Raw genomic sequence first — 24,924 nt, forward strand, 5'->3', positions numbered from 1 at the left:
TAAGAGGGGACCCAGCTAGAAGTGGGTGTGCAGCGAGGAAATATGCTAAAATATGTCCCTTGATAGCACGGAGAGGAACAAAAGTTATATCAAAATGCAACAAAATAATTGACCATCTTGTTAAACGTACAGAAAGTGTTGGTCGGGTCATCAAATATTGCAATGGATTAACTTTCGAAATAAGGGTAATTTTATGAGAGAGCATGTCAGGCCTAAGCTTTTGGGCGCAATGTCTAAGCTTCTGGGCGAAGAAAATCAAAGCTAGACAATGTTTCTCAATCGGTGGATACCTTAGCTCCGTCGGTATTCAACGACGATTCAAGTAGTAGAGTGCATTTTCTTTATCCTCATCATTTACTTGAGCTAAGAGGGCTCCAAGAGAGTCATCTAAGGTCGCGGTATAAAGTATTAATGGTTTTTCCGGGATAGGGGCTGCCAAAATAGAAGATGTCATTAAATATTGTTTAACGTCCTGAAAAACCCACTTGCATTTCTCTTCCCAAATGAATTTGGCGTCCTTCATAACTAATGCTGAGAAGGACTGACACCTGCCTGAGAGATTAGAAATAAAGCGTCTCAGATATGTCAACTTTCCTTAGAAGGAACGTAGTTGTTTTAAGGTTTTAAGGTAGAAGGAACGTAGTTGTTTTAAGGTTTTGGGAGAAGGCATTTCAAAGATAGCTTTAATATTATCTGGGTTGATCTCGATTCCCCGATAATGGACAATGAATCCTAAAAATTTCTAGAAGGAAACACCAAAAAAGCACTTCAAGGGATTCATCTTAAGATCATATTGTCATAATCATTCGAACACGATGCTCAAATCGTACAAATGGTCTATTTTTAGTTTACTTTTAATGACTAGATCATCCAAATAACGTTCCACTTTATTATAAATGAGATCATCAAAAATCTTTTTCATAGCTCATTGGTATGTCACTCCAGGTTCTTCAACCCAAACGACATCACTGTGTAGTAGAAAATCCCAATAGGTGTTCTGAAGGCTGTAAGTGCTGCATGTTTTAGAGTCATCTTAATTTGGTTGTACCAAGATGATCCATGCATAAAGGAGAAAATCTCATGTGTCGAAGCAATATTCACCATCATTTTTGGTATTGGTAATGGAAATCCTTCCTTTGGACATTCTTTATTCAAATCCCTGAAATCAATACATACACAAATTTGTCCAATTTTCTTCTTAACTAGCAAAATGTTAGCTAACCATGTGGGGTATTGCTCGTCCCACATAAAGTTAACATCTATAAACTTCTTCACCTTGGCAATGACTTGCTACTTTATTTCGATGCACATTCTTTTTGGAGCTTATTTTACTGGGGTCTTATCTTTGACCACCCCAAGTTTATGAATTGCAACTTCTGCTGACAGTCCTGTCATTCATTTCATCATAACTCCACTCCATGTGAAGTAATCTTTGAATTCTATTAACAGTCTGATCTACTCTAAGGATTCTTCATCTTTGAGTAGAGAATTTATAAATGTAGGTCGGGTCTGCTCTTCGAGGTTATTTTCTTTCAGTTCATCAATGATTGACTTGATTTCTTCCTCAAAATCTGGCGGGGCATTTTCTATCAGCTGATCAGTAGAGTTATCCTTCACATTGAGGCAATCCTCTTCTGATTCACTAGTAACAATCATGCAAAATTCTGAATCATTGACTGGTCCGACCGTACCAAATTCGAGGCCCTCTTTCGAGTTGGGAGTTCGACTTTTAACATTCCATAATTTTTCAAAAAGTTGTAACTTATCTTTTGACATTTTTTTTGACAAATGCCTCTATTGAATTAACTTTTGTACACAAGGCAAAAAGTAACCAAAAGGTAATCCCATTAATTTATTCGGATCCTCATCCAAATTTACATGATTTTTAAGACTAGTATAAGTAGAAGCACGATAAAACTTGATCGACTTTGAACCAGTGCTACGGACTTCCTTGACCTTTAAACTCTCAACCTTTTGAGGGAGAATCAGAGTAAGGGTCATGGTGTTCACATAGTGGTTTATCTGATCATATATTGTCTCATATTCGCTTTTCTCCACATCTTCCAAGGATATCTCATACTGTGGTTTCTTTTGTTTTATCGTTATCATTATTTCATCTTCAAAACTTTCTTCATCGTCAATGTTGATGGTCGGCCTAGTCCATTTCACAATTAAATTGGTTCTTGCTCATCCACGTCCCCGGCCTCGACCTCGGGTGCACGAACTGAAAATACGCCCACCAACTTGTTGCAAAAGGGTGGTGGAAGCTTGCTGAAGTGGAGCTGAATGGCCTCCTCTATGTGATTCTTCTAAATCTTTAATTTTATTTGCCATAATTTCACGAGAGAAGACAGTTTTCTTTGGAGATGCATAGCAGGCAGCATCTTCATGAATGTCAACTTCATGGACTAAAAATGGTTGTAAATCTTCCTTGATGCAATGTTCTTGTCCTTCTATGTAGTACTTAATGCATTGGTGTAGAGATGATGGAACTGTGTTGTGTTCGTGAATCTATGGTTGACCCAGTAGAGCATTGAAAGAGGTCTCGTCATTATGTAGTACTTAATGCATTGGTGTAGAGATGATGGAACTGTGTTGTGTTCGTGAATCTATGGTTGACACAGTAGAGCATTCCCAGTAGAGCATTGAAAGAGGTCTCGACATCGATAATATTTAATTTAGCAATTGTTACTAGTTCTCCAACTTTCATTAACAATGTAATTGATCCAAGGGCTCTCTCTCCCTTTTGGTTGAATCCTCTTACCATAATTTTACCAGCCATAAGCTCCTGAGATTCAATGTCCAAATAAGTTAATATCCGTAAGCCCTTCAAGTCGAGGGATGTCCAGGATCTACCAAAACTCTGGACAACACAAATTTGTCGATGTTAACAGAGATAAAGAGTGGACGATTATGGTTGGCGGTACCGAGCAGCAAGTCTTCATTTGTAAAGGTTATCCTAGGCTGTTCTTTTAACAAGTAAACTACATTCGAGGATGTCCTGGCCAACTGGGCTAAGCAAATCTCTGGATCAAGCAAAGCTGTAACCGGAGACTGGAGACTCTTTCATCTCACTCTTTCATCTCTTTTGACAGAATTAGAGTGTTGTAGATGCTTAATTTGGCCGGAAACTTCCTCAGGTGAGTTGGCACAATGTAATCCACTTTGTATGATGCTCCAATTTCCTCTTGGTTATGTGATTCTTCCACTGGCAGAGGTGGAGGTAGCTCTTGTCGAGTTACTATTTGCTTCCCTTTATCCGTCGGAGCTGACCTCTGGGGTAATACTCTCCTGCTCCTTAAGTTCACCTCTGTCATTTCTTCTTCTTGAGATATCATTGTTATTTTCGAATCTTTCGATGTTTCTTCCTTATCAGTGGTGCACCTTGGCACTCTCGGCGCTATCGTAACCGGTATTGTTGATGGTAAGTGGTGCACCTTGGCACTCAAGGTAAGTGGTGCACCTTGGCACTCAAGGATTAGTTCCTCACTCTCGGCGCTATCGTAACCGGTATTGTCGATGTCTTCTTCAGTCTTGCTAACAGGTTCATCGGACTTAAGTACGATTTGAGGATCGGTTTGGGAATTGAGAATGAAATGAAGTTAGATTGGTCATATCGATTACATTATCACTAGAAATAGTTAATACGTAGCCAAAATCATAATAATTATATTCATAAGACCCCGAAGGGGCAAAAAGATAATCATACAAGGTTAAGGGTTCAAGGATTTTCTTCCCCGAATCTGAGACAACTAATCTACCAGAGGTAGCCCCTATCCTACCCCCATGATATCAGTCTTTGTTGTGGTATTTCTCTTCTTCTTCTTTGACGGTGACAGATCTTCTAAAGAAATCTTCATCTCGGGCTTGGCAGGCTGAAGACTCTGAACGGAGGCTTGTGCTAATGCATTCTGGATTTGATTCAGGACCCTCTTGAGCTTGTTCCAAGTCATACTCCATCCATCTTCTTCAGTATTCTAGTACGCAGGTCAATAGGAGAGACTGGCTCAGCCGAAATCATATTCATAGAACCTTTTTTGAGGTTCTTTTAAATATTCTTTCGGGATCATTATATTCCCTTCCTTAAGATTTTTATTGATCCAATCCTTAAAGATGAAACAATCCTCTATAGTGTTTCCGAGCAATCTGTGATACGGGCAATAATTTGGTTGACCCTTTTTGTCAACCTCTTTGGGTTTCTTTATATCTGGTAATCTTAACTCAGGCTTCTTCATCAGACTTCTGAACATTTTGGGTACGACTTCATCTTTTAAGGAATACACCACTTTCCTATGTTCCACAATGGACATTTTCTTATTCTCAATTCAGTATGATCCTCCTTGAGGCGGTTGCTGGCCAGACTGGCCATACTGTTGTGTCTGCTGTTGATCATCCTGAAATGACGACTAACAAGAATTTTCTGCAAATATATTCACTAGTTGCTTTTTTTTATCGACCGTTGCCACTGTTCCAGACTTCTTTTCAAATGCCCTGGTTGTCCTGAATTTCTCCACTTTCTCATGAGAATCCATATGTTTGATTTCTTATTGAAGATTGCTGGTTTTGTTGAGTAGCTTCTCGAAGGATTTAATGGTGAGTCCTTTGAGCATGAAAGTCACTGACCCATGGATGCTCTTGAGTAAGATCTCAATCGCATGATGTTCCTGTAGCTAAGGTTCACATTTCATGCTAAGGTTTTTCCACCTCAAAATGAAGTCCACTAAAGTTTCATTGGGCTTTTGCTTCTCTACTACGAGATCTCCAATAAACACATGATGTCGCGCTTCTACAAATCTCTTCACGAACAATTTTTCTAGCTTGGCGAACGTGTTGACTAATCCGTTAGGTAGTTTGGCATACCAATCAAAAGTGATTCCTGACAGGCTGTTGACAAACTGTCAAAAGAGCAAAGCTTCGTTTCTTACAGTATTACCACAATTGGCTCAAAAATGTGTTATATGTTGTTTGGGATTTCCAGTCCCATCAAATATCTTAAAGTTTAACAGCACAAAACCCTTAGGGTAGGGTACGTCATCAAGCTCCTCTGAGTAAGGTCTACCCTTCAAAATCAATGCGCCAGCCTTAGATTCGGCTAAGGCATTCGGCTAAGGCCTCCTGAACTTGCTCGACCATTTGCTTAAATTCCTTTTTTGATATGACACTAGATGGAGAATCCTTCTTTTGTTGGTCATCTCTATTTGTTGAGGCAACTTCCCTCCTTTCATCTGTGATATGTATAATCTCTAGCTGATTGACTTTTGGAGAGGCTAATTATTGGAGTTGAGACTGTCCTTGGGTTGTGGCCATGGTGATCATGGCAGCAGCCATCTCTTCCACTCTTTTCTCCATTTGGTTTATTTGTTCATCCCTCAGGAAAACAACCCTACGTAGCTCCTCTACGACGTTCTCTTCGACGAGAGGTTGGGCGCGCGCGCAGACGCAGCTGCACTGGTCTTGATGACATGGATATCCATTAAATCTTCCTCGAGGTAATCATGAAGTCAAAGTCTTCATCATCAACATCAATGGAAACTACATGTTCTTGAGCCAACTTAGAAATCTCAACTTTAAGCTTTTCAACCTTTCCTTCAATTACTGATTCTTGTAGTATCCTGAGATCTGAAGGACTTTGTTGGACATCCTCTACTTGCTCATCCATCTCTCTAGCAATTGCTACGACAATGTTAGATACTTTGGACCCTTGCTTCATTTTATGATCTTGCCTTGTGGGTTTACTGGACCGTATCGGTACGACGACCTTGGGAACCCACACCTTTTTCTTTGACGGTGATGTCTTGAGATGGAGTGTCTTAGCAGAAACATCAGCGTGTCAAAGAGAAGTATGCTCCCCATGTTGTAGACCAGATACAATACTAGGTAACCTCTTCATCTTTTCCTTCATAACTTTAAGAACATCCTTGTGGCTGGTAATTGGTAGAATTCTTGGACCCAGACGTGACATAACTTTAAGAACATCCACGTTGCGACAAGTTTAGGTTTTCTAATATGTCAGGTTATGATGTCAAATCAAATGTTCCTATGATTATGTTCCTTTAAGTATTGTGGGGCACGTTAAAGTTGATTAGAGTAACACCAATTAGGATCCTACAGTTCCCTCGTTCTGATACTACTATTTTCTTTCAGATTCACTTAGTACAAATGAATTTACTAAACTCAACTTAATGAGTTTCATACTTTCATTTAGACCGTAGGAAACCTCGTTAGTAAGTTTAGGATACCTCCTCCGAGGGATTCGCTATCATCCAATAGATACTTCTTAATTTAGTTGCAATTGTTGTTTTGTGATGTTTGTGATTAAATTTTGAGTTGTCTTATATTTTGAATGTTGTGGTAGTGAATTTTATCTTGATTAATTTTAATGGTAGTGAATTTTATCTTGATTAATTTTTAGTTTCGGTTTTAGTTTTGTGGATATCCTAGTAGTTTTAGTTTTCATTCCAGGTGATATCGTTGTTTAACATGCAAGCTCGAGGGAAGAAGTACAAAAAGGTAAATGTATTAATTTAAAAGCATACGTGTCAATTATTCTCGTTCCTCCAACAAGGTATGTACATAATTTTGTAAGTAATTTAAATTGCAGGAGTGGATGAAGGTTTAGCTACCAAACCCCAAGTTATGACTTTATTGAATCTCAAAAGATCCTAGTGGATGATTTTAGAACAAAAATATGGCAAGTCCAATTTGCCCTTCAGAATGTCCAGTAGATTTCAAAATGTTCGAAACATTACCCTGGACCACTTTGAAGATCTCTTGAAATATTCCGAGTTCATTTTGGACTTATAATATTTTTCCATTAATCATCTAAGGTCAAAGCATGACTACCTCGTTGCTCAGTGAAACTTGACAATTTAATTATTCCTAGGATAAGATACTTGATTAATCAATTGATGTTTGGTTTAAGAGTTATGTGTGTGGGTGCCCCCAAGACAAGTATAAGTCATTTAAAGATTATGGTGCCCACAATTAAAGTCAGGCTTGTAGTGTTTAAAGATGGTAATCACCAATCATATCATTTTCTGAATCCAATCAACTTGGGAGCCTATGTCACTACCAAACCCTTAACAATCATAAACTTTAATAATCATGATCGGTGGAATGGTGATTATCAAAATTTCGATTTAAGTGATATGTATTCTTATCAAATAGTCAAAATCATCCTCAACTTTAGGCTTAAGGAAAGTAAACTATCATCTTTCCAGCTTAAGCCCATCACTTAAGAACCATTTGATCTTATTTGACTTCCAAGTCATGAAGATTAGGAGAGTTATGATTTTGTTGATGTTGTGCAAGGGTGGTGAGTGAGTTTCTAGCTTTTAATCCCATTGTATTTCAATCATTTGAATATATTTATTAAAATCAAAATTACCCATTTTCCTTTGGTTAATCCTAAATTTTGATTAAGGCACCAAAGTCTAAAATTACCACTTTGCCCTTAGGGGTATTTCACGTATTTCACCATTTCACCTCATAACTCATTAAACACAACTCAAATAACTTTGAGGGTTTAGAGTGTCATATCCCTGAGGTAATTATAATGTTAGAGGAGAATATATGGACACCTCAAAATTTAATTTAATTTAAATATTTATTTAAACTTAGAAAATAGTATTCTTTAGAAATTGATTTAGTTGAATTTTCAAAATAAAGTTTTTATTTATGAGAAATTTATTAGAGATTTTAGACAAAACTTCATGATTTTTTGAATTAAATTTTTATTATTATTATTTTATTATTAACAAATTTCAATGATTTAATTAAACAGAAAATAATGTTTGAATCACAAAAATTATTTTTATATTTTTATTAGACTTCTCTAAGTTTAGAAAACTTAGAGAATCAAATTTTGTATTTTTATAATTTTTAATTTATTCATTATAAATATTTTTATGAAAAAATATTGGAAATTCACTTTTTAAGTTTTAAAATTTATTTTTAATTTAGGAAAAGTAAGAAAAATCTTTTAATGAGTCCTAATGATCAGAGATTAGGCACATTTTGAAATATTTTGATATTTTTGGGATTTTAAATTATTTTTAATTATTTTAAAATTCAAAATAAAGCTAAAAAGTTAAGTATTTTCTAAAAAATAATTTTTATTTTTCCCAGGTGCCTCTGATCACAAGGAACTCATAAAACCACTTTTATAATTTTCCCAAGTGTATTTAATTTGATATAATTATTTTTGTATAAAAATACAAGGTTCCTTAAAAAATCAACTTTAATACTCAAACCTAATCAAATACTTTTCAAATTTGTTCAGAAATTTTCTTTTATTTTTTATATTTTTCTAGAGAAAGATATGGATTTTTGAAGTTTAGGAATTTAAAATACTTCAGAAAATCCATATTTTTTCTACTTATCCTACGCGATGCTAACTCAACTTACGGCAGCTCCGAACTCACATGCGGTGCACTCCCATTCATCGCTGCCATCCACCTCAAAAGCCACATGGCCTGCGGTTCACGCGTCAAGAGTCTGTCCGGCTCGATCTACTCCGTCTGTTGGATACACACGCGATCAGACGGCTCCCCGTTAACGTCCCCAAGTCACCTAACTTGAGAGTCGTTCACACTAAAACCTTCAGATGTTCACTTAGACTCAACTAAATCATTTGGGGTTTATTCCTAAACCTTCATCTGCTCAAGAAGAACCTATCCATATGATATATACGGTATGAAATATAGTAAATACGCATAATGAATCAAAAAAGACTCGGATTAGGGATGAGGTTCAATACCTTTGTCTGAGAAGGGAGGCCTCAATTAGAAGGTTGTGGTAGCTTTGATTGGGTCCAACAAACCTCCAAATGTAGTCTTAGGTCCTGGTAAATTGTCTAGGTATGTTTTTGATCAAACTCGATTTCATGTGTTGGTCTAGAGCTATCCTAGAGGCTGGGGGTGGGGGGGGTTGGGGGGGGAGGCACTACGCCTCCCAACTCCTCTTTCTTTAGGGTTGGTGTGTTCACAATTAATTGAAGTTTGTTTCACTGTGGAGGTTTGGATGAATTTGTCTGGGTTTTAAGGCAAATTTTAGTGAAGAAATTGGCTCTGTGAAGTGGCTAAGAGCAAGGGGATTGCACTTGAGATGGTTTGGAGAGGCTCAGGTGAGATTATGACAGAGTTTCCCCAAGGTTTCAAGAACTCTTTTCGTTGGCTATGAAGAGGTGAAGTTAAAGCCTTGGTTTCCTGGTAAAGCTCAGGGCTGGGAGTTGGGTGCTAAAGCATGTTGTGGTGGAGGGAAGAAATTCTCAAGCATCCAATTAGAGTGAGCCAAGTCAGGGGGGTTTAATTTTAGGTTTTGAGGTTTTGGCCAATGGGGGCACTGGGGGCACCTTTGGGCTGGCTGTTTTGGGTGGTTGACCAGGGTATGGTCACTTCTTAGCTCGGGGAGGCCAGAGTCTGCTTAATGATGATTAACTCTTAATGGTATGGCATGATGGCAAAGATATTTTTGCTTAGGCCCAAAAATGGGATGAAATCCCGTAATTTAGGGAACCATTGGTCCATAGCACACCTTGGTTGGTTTAAGCAATTTTGGTATTTTAAAATGGTTTGAACTGATTTTTGAAAGAATTTGGGAATTTTGGCCAAATTTGGGGTTTGGGGGTGTTTTGGTAATTTGGATGAATTTAGGGGCAAAATGCCAAGTTGGATTTTTTTGGTAGAATTGGGGTGCCAACCACTATGTATGAGTTATGTACCAATAAAACCCCCATTTGGGTCCTCTATGTACTAGTCTTAGCTAAAAGTCTTATCTATGTACTAGTCTTAGCTAAACCCTAACCTAAGGCTAGTGGGTCTAGAGGACCATCTACATTTGTCTCCCAAAAGATTAATGGATCAAAGCCAACAATTTTGGGTTTAGGGTTGTAAGTGGATCTAGGTGATAGTGAGTGTAAGTGAGTGAACTAGCTCCAGAACAACACCCTGGGTCAGCCCTAAGGTCAAGTAGTCCTATGGGGACTCTCCTTGTGATCCTCCATACTGACCCCACCTACTAAGTGTCAGAGGGTAGGACCAATAGATGGAGCTTCAAGTTGATCAAAGCGGAGTTTAGAGTTTCTAATGGTGAGGGTTCCCTTTCTAGTTTTCTAGGAATAGTCATCAGGAAAGTCCTACGGCTAGATCTTAGGCTACTAAAGAGGGAAAACTAAAACTAAACCTAAAGTGAGTCAATAAATATATTTTTATATGTGTAGCATTTGAGGACTTTAGAGTGATAGGCTAAAGCCCCCAATTTGATTTATAGTTTTAGGTTTTGATACGAGATGTCAGCCCCTAGGTGGAGGGAGAAGATAGAACTCTAGAGTGAGAGCTAGCATCTTCCTTGCCTAGGCAGTCTTTAAGACTATTAAAACTATGGATTAGCCAATGTTCTTTATAGCATCTCTAGTAAGAGTAAATAATATTATTGCTCCTATTTGACACAACACATTTAACATACTTCCACAATTGAATTTCTATATTTATCTCTGATTCATGATAAGGAAAAATATATTTTACCTATATTGCCTTCATCATGCATGTATTTTAATTAAGATAATTAGTTGCTTACTTTATTTTTAATTATAAAAAATCACAAAAAGAGTCGAGCTTTCATTTCTATTAAAGCATCTTAAGTTTGAGTAAGAATATATATTGCTAAGTATTTTGTTATTTAAATCAAATCCTCTCTATGGGTTTGATATTTGGGACTTAATCAGAAAGTTCTATATTACTTGATAACGATACATATACTTGTGTAGTATCCCACGTTGAAATATTATAACAACATTTTTATTTGCTTCATAGTGAAAAATTTACCTAGCCTTTGCTTTGGATCAAGTTTTTGGCGCTGTTGCAAATTAAGAATAACTATTAAGGAAATTCATCATATAATCGCATATATAGCATTTTATATCTATTTATATAGAATGTCAGGATCAAGTTTTTGGCGTCATTTCTGGGGAGGAGGAGAAATACAATAATAATTTGCAAAAATATTTTCAAAAGAAGTTTTGGGGAGGAGGAGAAATACAATAATAATTTGCAACAATATTTTCAAAAGAAGTTTTTGGATAACAAAATTTTTACTAAGTCTTACTTAAACTTTAAGTTTATTTTAGGAATATTGTAGTGTTGCTTTTATATAAAGTTTTCGTTAGTGTGTTTTTTTTATTTCCTTTTATTTTATTTTATTTTATTGTGATTTATAGTAATGTATGCGTAGTTCAGGTTCCTCAAGATGTGTGGCTTACAATTCTAAATTAGAGAGAACTATTAGAATTATTAAAAAAATAAAAATCACTAAAAAATTTCAGGAAATGAAAAATCAAAATAATCAAAATGTTGAAAATTCTAGACCTTTAAGAGATTATACAAACCATACAGTGGATGAACTTCATTGTAGTATTCAAAAACCCACTGTAGTGGGTAATTCATCTAAGTTTAAACCTGTTATTATCCAAATGGTATCAAATAATTAGTTTGGGGGAGCACCAACTGAAGATCCAAATTTACATCTTACCAATTTTCTAAAATTGTGTGCTACATTTAAATATGATAGTGTATCAGATGATGTGATATGACTTAGATTATTTTCTTTCTCACTGAGGGATAAAGCTAAGATATGGTTACATTCGTTATCACCTGGATCTATCAGAACTTGGTGTGATTTAGCACATAAATTCTTATATGTTGTTCTATCAATTTCAAAATGTCCCCCAAATTCAAAATCATGACATTTTGGAATAATCTTTTCATTTTCTTCATATGGTACACATCTTCAAATAACTTGATATTTACATTGCTTATATAAATATGGGTCATCCTAAAAGTAAATTTTTGCATCATGAATAAATTTTTTCTTTTGTTGCGTTATCGATCCATAGGGTAAAAGAGCAATAACAATCTAATTCACTCTATTTGCATACATTGGCACATGCTATTCATTAATAGTGTATAGATATTCATCGCAAAAACTTTTCGTTAATATCACTTTCACAATTATATGATTTTTTCTATTCCAGCCTAGATAAATGATCCGCTATTTGATTATCAGATCCCTTCCTATCTACTACCACAAAATCAAATTCTTAAATTAGAAGGATCCATCTAATTAATCTTGGTTTCACATCCTTCTTTTACATTAAATATCTTATAGCAGAATGATCAGTATGCACAATACATTTAACTCTAATAAGATATGATCTAAACTTATCAAAAGTATAAATAATTGCTAATAACTCTTTTTCAGTAGTGGTATAATTAATTTGAGCTTCATTCAGAGTTCTACTTGCATAATCACTTGCATCACAAATTAGCTTAAATGGTTTCTCCCAATCAGGTGAAACTATTATAGGAGCAATAATTAATTTTTCTTTTAATAATTCAAAGGCATTACTACATTTTTAATTAAAATCAAATTTTTCATCTTTTTCTAATAGTTGGCATTGAGGCTTAGTAGTTTTTGAAAAATCTTTAATATATTGCCTGCAGAAATCAATATGTCCTAAAAAGCTTCTAACACCTCTCACTGTAGTAGGAGGAGGTAGTTTAGCTATAACTTGAATTTTGCTACTTCCATATCATTTTTTTAGAAATTTTATGTCTAAGTAAAATTCCTCCTACAACCCTAAATTGACATTTCTCCCTATTCATACTAAATTTGTCTTTTCACATCATTCTAACACTTTTTCCAAATAATTTAAACCTGGTTCAAACGACGTTCCGAACATTGAAAATTCATCCATAAAGACTTCTATTCCTTTTTCTCTTAAATCACAAAATATAGACTTCATACATCTTCGAAAAGTTGTAGGTGCATTACATAAACAAAAAGGTATTCGACTAAAAGCAAAAGTACTATTAGGACTTGTAAATGTTGTCATTTCTTGATCCTTAAGAGCAATATGATATTGATGATAACTAGTATATCCATCTAAAAAGCAAAAATATTTGTGCTCAACTAGTCTATCCAATATTTGGTCCAGATAAGGTAAATGAAAGTGTTCTTTCCTAGTGGCAGAATTTAATTTTCGACAGTCAATACAGGTTCACCAACCAGTGACATGTCGTGTTGGTATTAATTCTTCTATCTCATTGATAGCAATAACACACCCGCTTTTTTTGGGATGTAATGAATTGGACTTACCCAAGAACTGTACAAGATATGATATATAATTTTAACATCTAACCATTTTAAAATTTCTTTCTTAACCACTTCTTTCATTATAGGATTTTATCTCCTTTGAGGATCCACTTTCAGTTCATATGATCTTCTAATAAAATTTGGTGCATACAAATTGAAGGACTGATTCCTTTAATATCAGTTAATGTCCATCCAAAGGCTTTAATATAATTTCTTAAAATCTCTAATAACTTATGTTCTTGTAATTCAGTTAAATTTGAGGATACTATAACAAGTAATGTAGATAAATCTCCTAAAAAATGCATCTTTCAAATGTGCAGAGAGTACTTTCATATCAAGTTCAGGGGTGTTTTAATAGACAGGATAAGATTTTTATTATTTTCTGTAGTGTCTAACAATTCAAATCTTTCTTGAATATGATCTATATCTTCATTACACATTTCAACGAACTTATCTTACATTTTATCCTCATCTTCATGTTTCAAATCCTTTTGTTCCATTTTCTCTTCAAAATTTTTTGCAAAATGATTGTTACCTAAATAATCAAAGTTTCTATCGTGAAGCATTCATCATCTTTTTCTACTGCTGGATATTTCATGGATTTTTATATATTAAATGTAACTTCTTGATCGTTGACTCTCATGTTTAACTCACATTTTTGTACATCTATCATAGCTCTTCCAGTTCAAAGAAAAGATCTCCCTAAAATGATTGGAATTTTTTTATCTTCATCCATATCAAACACAAAAAGTCCACAAGAAAGATAAATTTATCAACCTTCACCAATACAATTTCTACAACTCCTTTAGAATAAGTGATCGATCGGTCAGTTAACTGAAGGGTTACTGTAGTAGGGGAAATCTCTTCTAATCCTAACCTTATGAAAATAGTTAAAGGCATAAGATTAATAGTGGCTCCCAAATCACATAAAGATTTTTCAAAAATATTTCACCTATAGCACAAGGAATAGAAAAATCACCAAGATCTTAAAGTTTTTTAAGAAGCTTTTTCTGAATTATAGTTTTACATTCTTCATTAAGTGCAACTGTCTCATTATCTATAAACTTTCTTTTTCTAGTAAGTATATCATTCATAAACTTTACATAACTTGACATTTGTTCCAAGGCTTCAACAAATGGAATGTTTATGGTTAGTTTCTTAAATATTACCAAAAATATTGAGAATTGTTTATCCAATTTTTGCTGTCTCAATCTTTGAGGAAATGGAGGTGGTGGGTTTCCAACAGTAATTTTCATCGGTTTAATAGGATATTCTAAATCATGATGAATATATTCTTTAGATATTTCAATTTCCACCCTTTTTTTCTCAACTTCAATATCTTTTTGAACTTTTGTTTCCACTTCTCTTCCACTTCTTAGTTGTATAGCTTTAATTTGCTCTTTATTCTGATCTTTAGCATTAATCTCATCATTACTAAGAAGAGTTCCTTGAGACCTATTGTTGACCTCACTTTTAGTTGAGGTCTAGTTTCATCCTTAGTAGCCTAGGTTCTAGCCATAAGACTTTCCTGTTGACTATTCTTAGAGGGTTAAAACCTCATCATTAGAAATTCTACACTCTTTTATGCTCAACTTGAAGTTCCACATATTGGTCCTAACTCTAGCACTTAGTAGGTGGGGTCAATATGGTGGAGATCAAGGAGAGTTCCCATAGGATGGGCAAGCCTTAGGACTAATCCTGGGTGGTCTGGTTCTGGTTAGGCTAGCTTGCACACACTACACTTTCTCACACATCCCAAACCTTAAGACCCTTTGATTTGGTCTCCTGACTCCTTTTAGAAAGCTCATTTGGATGGACCCAAACCCCTTGCCCTTGGCTAAGAGGGTTAAGACCAGAATATTGAGCATCCAAAATGAGTCCTCTTATGTCTCCTATTGTTTTGATATGGCTTCATGGCTTACTTGCCCATTCTAGCCCAAAATCACCAAATGACCAAAATACCCCTACAACCTTAATTACCTTAATTTTTGCCAAACTTAATTTTTGCCAAAATTCCCACAATTTTCCAAAACACTCAAATTTATCCAAAAGTCATATAAAATCATTCCCCACTACCTAAATTGACAAAATTCACCAAAATTCCAAAATTCCTAAAATACCCCCAAATTTGTCAAAAATTACCAAAATGCCCCTCATGACCCAAAATTTTCAAAAATTCCCAAAAAGTCCAAAATTATCCCAAATATTCCTAATTTCAATTTTTAATCATCAAATTGTCCCAATTTGTCCAAATTAATTTGACCAAAAGGTCCAAACTGTCCTAAAAGGCCCAACTCCAAATTAGCCCCAATGTTGGCCCAATTAGCCCCAATCAAGCCCAATTTAAATTCTAAAAAAAATTTAAATATTCCTAATACCAATTGAAACCAAATAAAAGCTCAATTTTAACCAATTGTGAACTTAATTTCTCCCAAATCAAGAAGCCCCAATTTTGACCATATGTCTAAATCCACCAAATTGACCTTCCAATTCAATTCAAAACCACTTTGGATCCTTCCCAAATCCTTCATGATAACTTCCTACATTAAATTAAACGTTTGGTTGGCCCAAATTTGGACCCAATTCAACCTCAATTTTAAAAGCCCAAGTTTTTAAGTCATTCAAAAAGCCCAATTTCAATCAAAAGCCCACATGATATTTTTTCTCTTCATCATCTATTTCATTAAAATCATTCCCTAAGTTTTAAATTCATGATCAAATCATTCCATATTAGGCCTCATTACAAAATTCACCAAAAATTTCCTATAAAATCTAAAATCCATTCTTATAAAAGTTGGTTAAGCAAAGGACAAGCCATGAAGCCATCTCCAAGCCATATGAGTCATGCGCATGTCACCATGCTATCTTGCCAAAAAGAGGAACCTCTTTAGTGGTCCCCTCACACATGATTAACCACTCCCATGACATAAAAGCACATCATTAGCCATAATCCACTTGGATGGGGACTTCACCAAACATCATTAGCCCTAATCCACTTGGATGGGGACTTCACCAAGAACCACCTGATTTCCCTTAGCACCCAAACCTTCCTTGGTGGATGAGCCCAACCCAAATCATGTATTGACCCAAATTCGTATTGGCCCAAAATGAACCTTCCCCCATCCTATTTTAATTTAAAACCTTTACCAACCCTAATTGAATTTGCCAAAACCAAGCCCTAACCTCCCCGAGTCAGATGGTGACTTGAGCCTGGCCGGCCGGCCACCATGGCTGGGGGAACCATGGCTGTCGAAAAACCCAAATCCGAAAGCTCCACCTTGGCTAAAACTCAAAATTAAACCCAAATGATGTGCATAAGTCTAATTGCCCATTAGAGACTTTCTTCCATCCACCTAAGCAACCAAAACCACCCATTGGTTGGTCAAATTGCAACCTCCAAGCCTTTCTATTTAAACTCACCCTCCACGACCAAAGGAGGAGAGCTTGAAATTCCTTGGGGAGACTCTGTCAAATTGATCCCAGAGCATCTTCAAGACCCATTGAGTTCAATCTAACCATCCTCAAGCCCTCAAACCCACTGAATGAGCTCAGTTTTGGAGCTCAAAATCAAGCTCAAAATAGTACATCCCTCTAGACTCCACCAAAGTCAAATTAATTGTAACCACACCATCCTCTGAGTGAGAGAAGAAGATCCCCCATAGAAGCCAAATCATCAAACCACCCTATGGTAGACTTTGATCAACACCCAAAATAAGCCTTGGTCAAAATTGTACATAGGCATTTCACCATAGCTCGAGGCTTCATCTAGGAGCTCTTTAGACTCAATGCAAGCTTTTGGAAGCATCCAATCGAGGCTACACCTCTTGGGCAAAGGTATTGAACTCTTCCCTTAAAACAAGCTTCATTTAATTCTACATGCTTATAGACTTGATTTAAGGTTTGACCAACCATATGGATATGTTCATATGAATGTGTTCTCCTAATTGAGACGAGTTGATAGAAACAAACCTCACTTAATTTGGTTGAGTATCAAGAAAGATATTAAGGTTTGAAGTTGGAAAGTTATCAGGCTAGAGCTGATGAATGGATGTTGTCCATTTCCACGTGATATTGGATGGATGGATGAGATTGCGTCAGATGAAGTCTTGATGCGTGAACAACAGGCCAAGTCAACACTTACTCAGATGGCGGTGCCGAACCAGAAGACGCCGCGTGGAGCTTCAGAGTCACCGTAGGTTGACGTGGCGCCGTGTTGGATAAGTAGAAAAATAAGGATTTTAATTATTTATTTAATGTCCAAAACTTCAAAAATTCATATCTTGGAGTAAAAAAAATCACAAAAATAAAATAAAAATACCCTCTTTCTTAGTGAACATATGAGAACAATGTGGAAATATTTTCATGTCTGTTTGATTTATGTATGATTTTTAATTAATTAAATGGTGCTTTTCTTATTTGGATTCTCCATTTGCATAGACATTTTACCATGGCATGGGACCATGGGGCTTTTGATGTCTCTGTTGTTGGGCATCTCCCCTGATTTTTCCAAGGTCAGGGGGCATCTCTAACCAGAGATTTCTAATTTTCAAGTTAATGACCCCTGTTTTGGTATAAAATTATAATAATTAAAATATTTATCATAAAAATACAACAGCAAGTTCATTGTGGTCAGAGAACCCTAAGAAAAATATAAACATGGTTTAACCCATTAAAAATAATCTTAATTATCACCAACCCTTAAAAATGAAATAAAATTAATTTGGAGTAAATATAAATGTAAAATGCATAAAAAATATTCTCTAATGTAATTTAATATAAGAGAAGATCCGTATAAAAATTTCAAGTTAATTGGAGTTAATTTGACCATTAAAATGGATTAATCAAGTGAAATTACATTTTTAGCACTAAAATAATGGTAATAATTAAAATACAGCTCAAAAAATCACCAAATTGGTTTTCGGAGCTCCTTATGACGAGAGGAACCTAAGAAAAAAAAATTTGAATTAAAATAAACACTTCATTTTTGAGCTATTTTTAAACATTTAAATAATCAAAAAATAATTTAAAATCATAAAAATTGTAAAATTGTAAAAAACACATTAAAATATCAAATTTGGCTTCCTGATCACTTGAGACTAATTAAATAATTTTACTAATTTTCTAAGTCAAGATATTAATTTTTAAAGGCTTAAAATGAATTTTCTTTAATTTTCCACTAAAATAATTTTACTAATTAAAATAAAAATCACAAAAATATGAAATTTGTTTTTTTGGTTTCCCTAATCTCAGAGAGATTTAATAAAAATATAAAACTTAATTTTTCACTTAAGTAATATTTTATATTTAATTAATACTCAAAACAAATAAATAGTTCTGATAAATAAATTAAACCTCTAAAAATCATGCAAAATTGGTCTAGGTGGTCCTCTCACCTAGGTGAACCTCCAGTAATTTTCTTAAGGACAGATGTTTTGTTTTGGTTGAGTTATTAAGTTTTTATTGAAAATCCCTATTTTTGCATTAAAATAATTATAAAATTAAATAAATTTAGAAGAATCATATTTTCTCCTCTAATGCTTTAATTAACCCTTGAGTGAGGTAAAAAAATTTTTCAAATCATTTGAGTTTGATTTAATGGATTACGAGGTGTTAAGGCCCTAAAGGGCAAAATGATAATTTTGGAATTTAAGCCTTAATTAATATTTAGGCTTAACCAAATAGCTAAATGGGCAATAAATGATCTTAATTGACATGGCTTGATGATTGAAATATGAAAGGGGTAAATAGTAGCAACCAATCTCACTTTGCTCTCATTAAGGATAAATTTGTAATTTTTCTAATGGCCGAAATTTGGAAGAATGACTAAGTGAGAAGATATTAAGGTGAGGGGTTTGATTTTGAAAGGTCATAAATCTCTGATTCGAAACACCAATTAATAGTTTTAAAATAATTTATGATTCTTCATAAGGATTAAAAGTATAAATTTAAAATGGATTAATCAAGTGAAATTACATTTTTAGCACTAAAATAATGGTAATAATTAAAATACAGCTCAAAAAATCACCAAATTGGTTTTCGGAGCTCCTTATGACGAGAGGAACCTAAGAAAAAAAAATTTGAATTAAAATAAACACTTCATTTTTGAGCTATTTTTAAACATTTAAATAATCAAAAAATAATTTAAAATCATAAAAATTGTAAAATTGTAAAAAACACATTAAAATATCAAATTTGGCTTCCTGATCACTTGAGACTAATTAAATAATTTTACTAATTTTCTAAGTCAAGATATTAATTTTTAAAGGCTTAAAATGAATTTTCTTTAATTTTCCACTAAAATAATTTTACTAATTAAAATAAAAATCACAAAAATATGAAATTTGTTTTTTTGGTTTCCCTAATCTCAGAGAGATTTAATAAAAATATAAAACTTAATTTTTCACTTAAGTAATATTTTATATTTAATTAATACTCAAAACAAATAAATAGTTCTGATAAATAAATTAAACCTCTAAAAATCATGCAAAATTGGTCTAGGTGGTCCTCTCACCTAGGTGAACCTCCAGTAATTTTCTTAAGGACAGATGTTTTGTTTTGGTTGAGTTATTAAGTTTTTATTGAAAATCCCTATTTTTGCATTAAAATAATTATAAAATTAAATAAATTTAGAAGAATCATATTTTCTCCTCTAATGCTTTAATTAACCCTTGAGTGAGGTAAAAAAATTTTTCAAATCATTTGAGTTTGATTTAATGGATTACGAGGTGTTAAGGCCCTAAAGGGCAAAATGATAATTTTGGAATTTAAGCCTTAATTAATATTTAGGCTTAACCAAATAGCTAAATGGGCAATAAATGATCTTAATTGACATGGCTTGATGATTGAAATATGAAAGGGGTAAATAGTAGCAACCAATCTCACTTTGGTCTCCTTAAGGATAAATTTATAATTTTTAAAATTGATGAAATTTGGGACCGAAATTTGGAAGAATGACTAAGTGAGAAGATATTAAGGTGAGGGGTTTGATTTTGAAAGGTCATAAATCTCTGATTCGAAACACCAATTAATAGTTTTAAAATAATTTATGATTCTTCATAATGATTAAGAGTATAAATATTTAAATTTTCTTAAAAATTATAAATTCATCCATTAAGTTTTAAGGGCTTAGTGGTGAATTAGATTTGATCAAAATCTTATCTAATGAGGTTTAGAAAATGACCTATAATTAGTTTGAAACTTTGTTTTTAAAAACCCTATAATCTCATTCTTAAAATTAAACCGGCTAAGTTTCTTAATTAAGCCAAATTGCCCCTAAGGGCCTTTTACCCACATAATTTATAAGTGAAACATTAAGTGATAATTGCCCACTTAAAGCCCACTTAAAAAGATAATTAAAAAAAGATAATTAAAACATCAAGGTTCACTGAACATAAGGGTATGGATTGAGTGAACCATATAGCAAACATAATAAGACCAAAATGAATTCGAGATGATTCAAGAGACTGTGAAATTTCTAGGGTATTACCTAGGACTTTTCATGATCCTTTGGGAATCTTGGAGGACACTTGGACTTATTATGATTTCTTAATGGAATCTTCCCTAGAGATGAACAAATTGGACCCACCAGGGTATGATAAAAGAACTGGTAAACACTCCTCAATACATCTATATATATATGTGCTTTGCAAATATTAAAGTTTCATGTGGAGGAACAAGAAAGCTCGACAGGTGCACTTTCATAGTTTATAGTACCTTCTTTTCCTGCACTTTCTTTATGCACTTTCATAGTTTACAGTACCTTCTTTTCCTGCACTTTCTTTACTATACTCATTCATGCTTATAAACTTGCATGTTAAATGACGATGTCACTCTGCATGTCAAAACCAAAACCTTTAGGATAACCATCAAAATTGAAAGCAAAACTAGAATCAAAACAAGATAAAATCCACCACCATAGGAGTTAAAATATAAGACAACTCAATTTAATCACAAACAAAACAAAACAAAAATTGAAACTAAATTAAAACGTCTATATCAGATGATTGGGAATCCCTAGGAGGAGGTAACCTACAATTGCTAACGAGACTTCCAACAAACAGTCTAAATGAAAGTATGGAACTCATTGAGTTGAGTTTAGTAAATTCATTTGGACTAAGTGAATCCAAAAGAAAATAGTGGTGTCAGAATGAGAGAATCGTAGGATCCTAACCGGTGTTGCTCTAATAAACTTTAATAAGCCCTCATAAAACTCCCCCATAATTTTTAATGACCATAACCATAAAAAACATTTGATTTGACATCAAAACCTGACACATTAGAAAATCTAAACTCGCTACGACGAGGAGCTTGGAGCTAGCATTGTGGGCAGCACGTTTATCTTCAACAGCAAAACATGTTTACACCAGCTAAACCTTTCTTTATAATTAAACAACCAAGCCATAGGACTTCGAGGTTATCTTCAACAGCAAAACATGTTTACACCAGCTAAACCTTTCTTTATAATTAAACAACCAAGCCATAGGACTTCGAGGTTGTTTTCTTATGCAACATAAATCCTCAACTTATCTTTAGGCCTTTGGATAGCTCTGTTATGCAATTTAAGCCCAAACTTGCTTTAGTATTCTGAGGTTTTTGTTTGTCATGACCTAAACCATAACATCTTCCAAGCTATTTGTGTGATAGTTTCATACGAATGTAAGCCCTAATTAATAAAATTGGCAGGATGAAACATTTAAAATTTTCTCCTCTTAATCAAAGCCAAATAGTCGGATAGCTTGGGAAGTCACCAAAGTTCTCCTCAGGATCTATGACATCCCCATGACATCCCCTAGTTCTTGTTCTTCTTCCTTTGGATTCAAAAATAAAATGTTCCAAATTTGAGCCATTCCCCTTTCACACCTCTTTGGCCGATCTCCTTGAAAAGTCCTATCCTTTTGAAATTCTTGAAGACAATATCCCCTTTTTTTTATCGAGAGTTTTCTTAGGTGACTTCAGTTATCTAAGATGTATTAACTATAGGGGTTTGCCCTTACAGGGAACTTTTCCTAACCCAGCTTAATATAAACCCTTTTTAATTTTTCATATTAAATAGGGGAACTTGTCGGCTTATAATAAAATGGTTCGTAGACCAAAAAAATGTCATATGTTTTATAGTTTATTTGATTAAGCGTCGCCCTCAAGTATTATGTTTATCTTTCAGGACAAATACATTGCTTGAGGTGTAGTTCTCTTTCATCTAAACTTTGAATGTTGTTAAACCACAACTGGCAGTGGGTATTGGCTTCAAGGATCTAAACCAACTCATTCAAATCAACCTCTGGATTAAATTTAGAGCTCAAACTTCTTTGCGGGCTAAATTCATGAGGGGCAAATATTGTAGAGACCAGCATCCTACACTTGTTTTTAGGAAAACTGGGGATTTTAAAATCTGGGGGAAGATGTTGAATACAAGACAAACTGCTGAAAAGTTATTTATTTAGGACTTAGGTAAAAGTGATATAAGTTTTGGGCTTGATACTTGGTGCCCTAAAGATTGGTTTTCCCCTATTATTAATGTCCCTAACCTTGATCTCAAAGTTGTTGATTGCTGGGTAGGTGAAGACTTGGCTATACTTAAGCTGTCAAATATTCTCCAAGCGCACTCAGTCACCAAAGTTGCTAGCATAAAAATTGATAGAAGCAAACATGATGAAACTGTTTGATAGGCTTTCTCCAACCAATGTCTTACCAAAGCTAACTACTCTAAAGTTTTCTACTGGGAGCTAATACCCTGAGGAGCTATCATATGGAACAAATTTCTATCACCTTCCATGTCCTTTTTCTGCTGGAGGATATTCTAGAACCTGCTTCCAACTGATAACATTCTTAAATTAAAAGGATTAAGGGGACCTTCCGAATGAAGGCTATGTTTACAAGAGGAGGAATCACTGCCTCATCTCTTTTTTGAATGCAACTTTGTCCAACATTTATGGCACCAGCTGCTGACACGTCTGAGCATTTTTAGTGAACACTTTACTTGGGACAAGCTTACCACCTGTTGGCAGACCTAACACATAAGGAATTATGCTTCTATACCTCTAATTGTTGCTTGGTTCATATGGATGGAGAGGAGAAACAAGGCTAAATTTGAAGATAGCAAACAAAATATTGAGAAGATTGTTAGAAACAGCCTATCATATTTACATAGGGCTAAATTTGAAGATAACATACCAAATACTTAGAAGGTTGTTAGAAACAGCCTAACATATTTACACAAGATGATCAAATTCCAAAGATTCCCTAATATTTTCAACTCTTACTCTTTTGGATAGCCTGACCCTATTCAATTATATACAAAAGATTCTCTGATATTTCCAACTCCTACTCTTTTGGACAGCCTGACCCTATTCAATTATATAGGGTTTACTGAAAACCTCATGAACATAATACATTGAAGATAAATATAGATGGAAGCTTCAATAAATCTAGAGTTGGTGTGGGGGGTGTCTATAGAAATCATCGTGGAAAATGCTTACTGCATTTTTATACTCCTGTAATGGCTGTTGATGTCCTTGAAATAGAACTTATTGCTGTCTATTGGGCTCTTAATATTGCCAAAATGACTAGCTGGTATAATTTATGGTTAAAAGTGGATTCTACAGTAGTGATTAAAATGTTGAATTATGAGGAGGAAGTCCCCTGACATCTTTCATATTGGATTAAAAAAATCAGAGATCTAACCTCACAGCTCAAGGTAATCTACACTTTCATATATAGGGAAGGGAACCAGCCAGCCAATTGGCTAGCAAAGTAAGGTTTTAACTCAAAGGATTTCTCAGTTGTTGTTACCCCTCCCCCTACCCTTCAGTTTTTTGTTGAAGGGAGATATGCTTGAGGTCCTACATTTTAGAATTGCAAATAAAGAATAATGGAGACAGTAATGCTTCATTTGATGTTCCTCTTCCCCCTCTTTTCTATTATTTACCCTCTTTTCTATTTTCTATTGTTTCTTCCCTTCTATTTTTGGGGGTTTTTTGAGCTGTTTCTAGCTTTACATTACTGCCCTAAAGGGCAAATTGTTGTTTGTTTCTTTTTGGGAGGATTGTTAATTCCTGTATTGAATCAACATGTTCTCCAGCTGATCTTGGTTTTTGTAACCTTTCATTAGTTTAACATGTAGGGAGACACTAGAATCTCCTTATAACAATATATATATATATATATGTGCTCCACATCTCGGCTTATCCGAAGCGGGCGACGAGATTTCCATTCCGGCGACCAATAGCTTCCATAAGATGACCCCCCCTAAAATTGTGTCGACACCTACTGCTAAGTGCAGTAGCAATATGTCCTAATTGATTCTCAATGTTTATAATTGCTGCTCCTTGACTATGTAATTGATTACCTATTTGTAATTCCAATTCTTCCATAGAAAATTTCTTCTCCTTAAATTATGATTTTTTGTTAAAATCAGGAGGATAATAAGGTCTATAATTAGTATTTCTTTAATTGTTTACATTTCCCAAAGTGTTTTCTTGATTGTTCCCCCATTATGGATTTACACCATTTGAGTTATTGTTATTCCAACTTAAATTAGGGTGATTCTTCCAACTAGTATTGTAATAATTAGAGTAAGGATTATTAGGTCAATTATTTAATGCATTCAAAGTTTCATACGATGATTGAGAATCTATCATTTGTTCGAATAAATTTTTCCTTAACCACTTGTGATATTTCAGGTATATTCATTCAAAATTGATCCAAGTTCTTTGATATTGTAGAGATTTGAGAAGCCAAAATAGAAAAAGTGTCCAATTCATGAACACTGGCTACTCT

Source organism: Phalaenopsis equestris, unplaced genomic scaffold, assembly GCF_001263595.1.
Source record: "Phalaenopsis equestris unplaced genomic scaffold, ASM126359v1 Scaffold198945, whole genome shotgun sequence".
Classification (NCBI taxonomy): domain Eukaryota; kingdom Viridiplantae; phylum Streptophyta; class Magnoliopsida; order Asparagales; family Orchidaceae; genus Phalaenopsis; species Phalaenopsis equestris.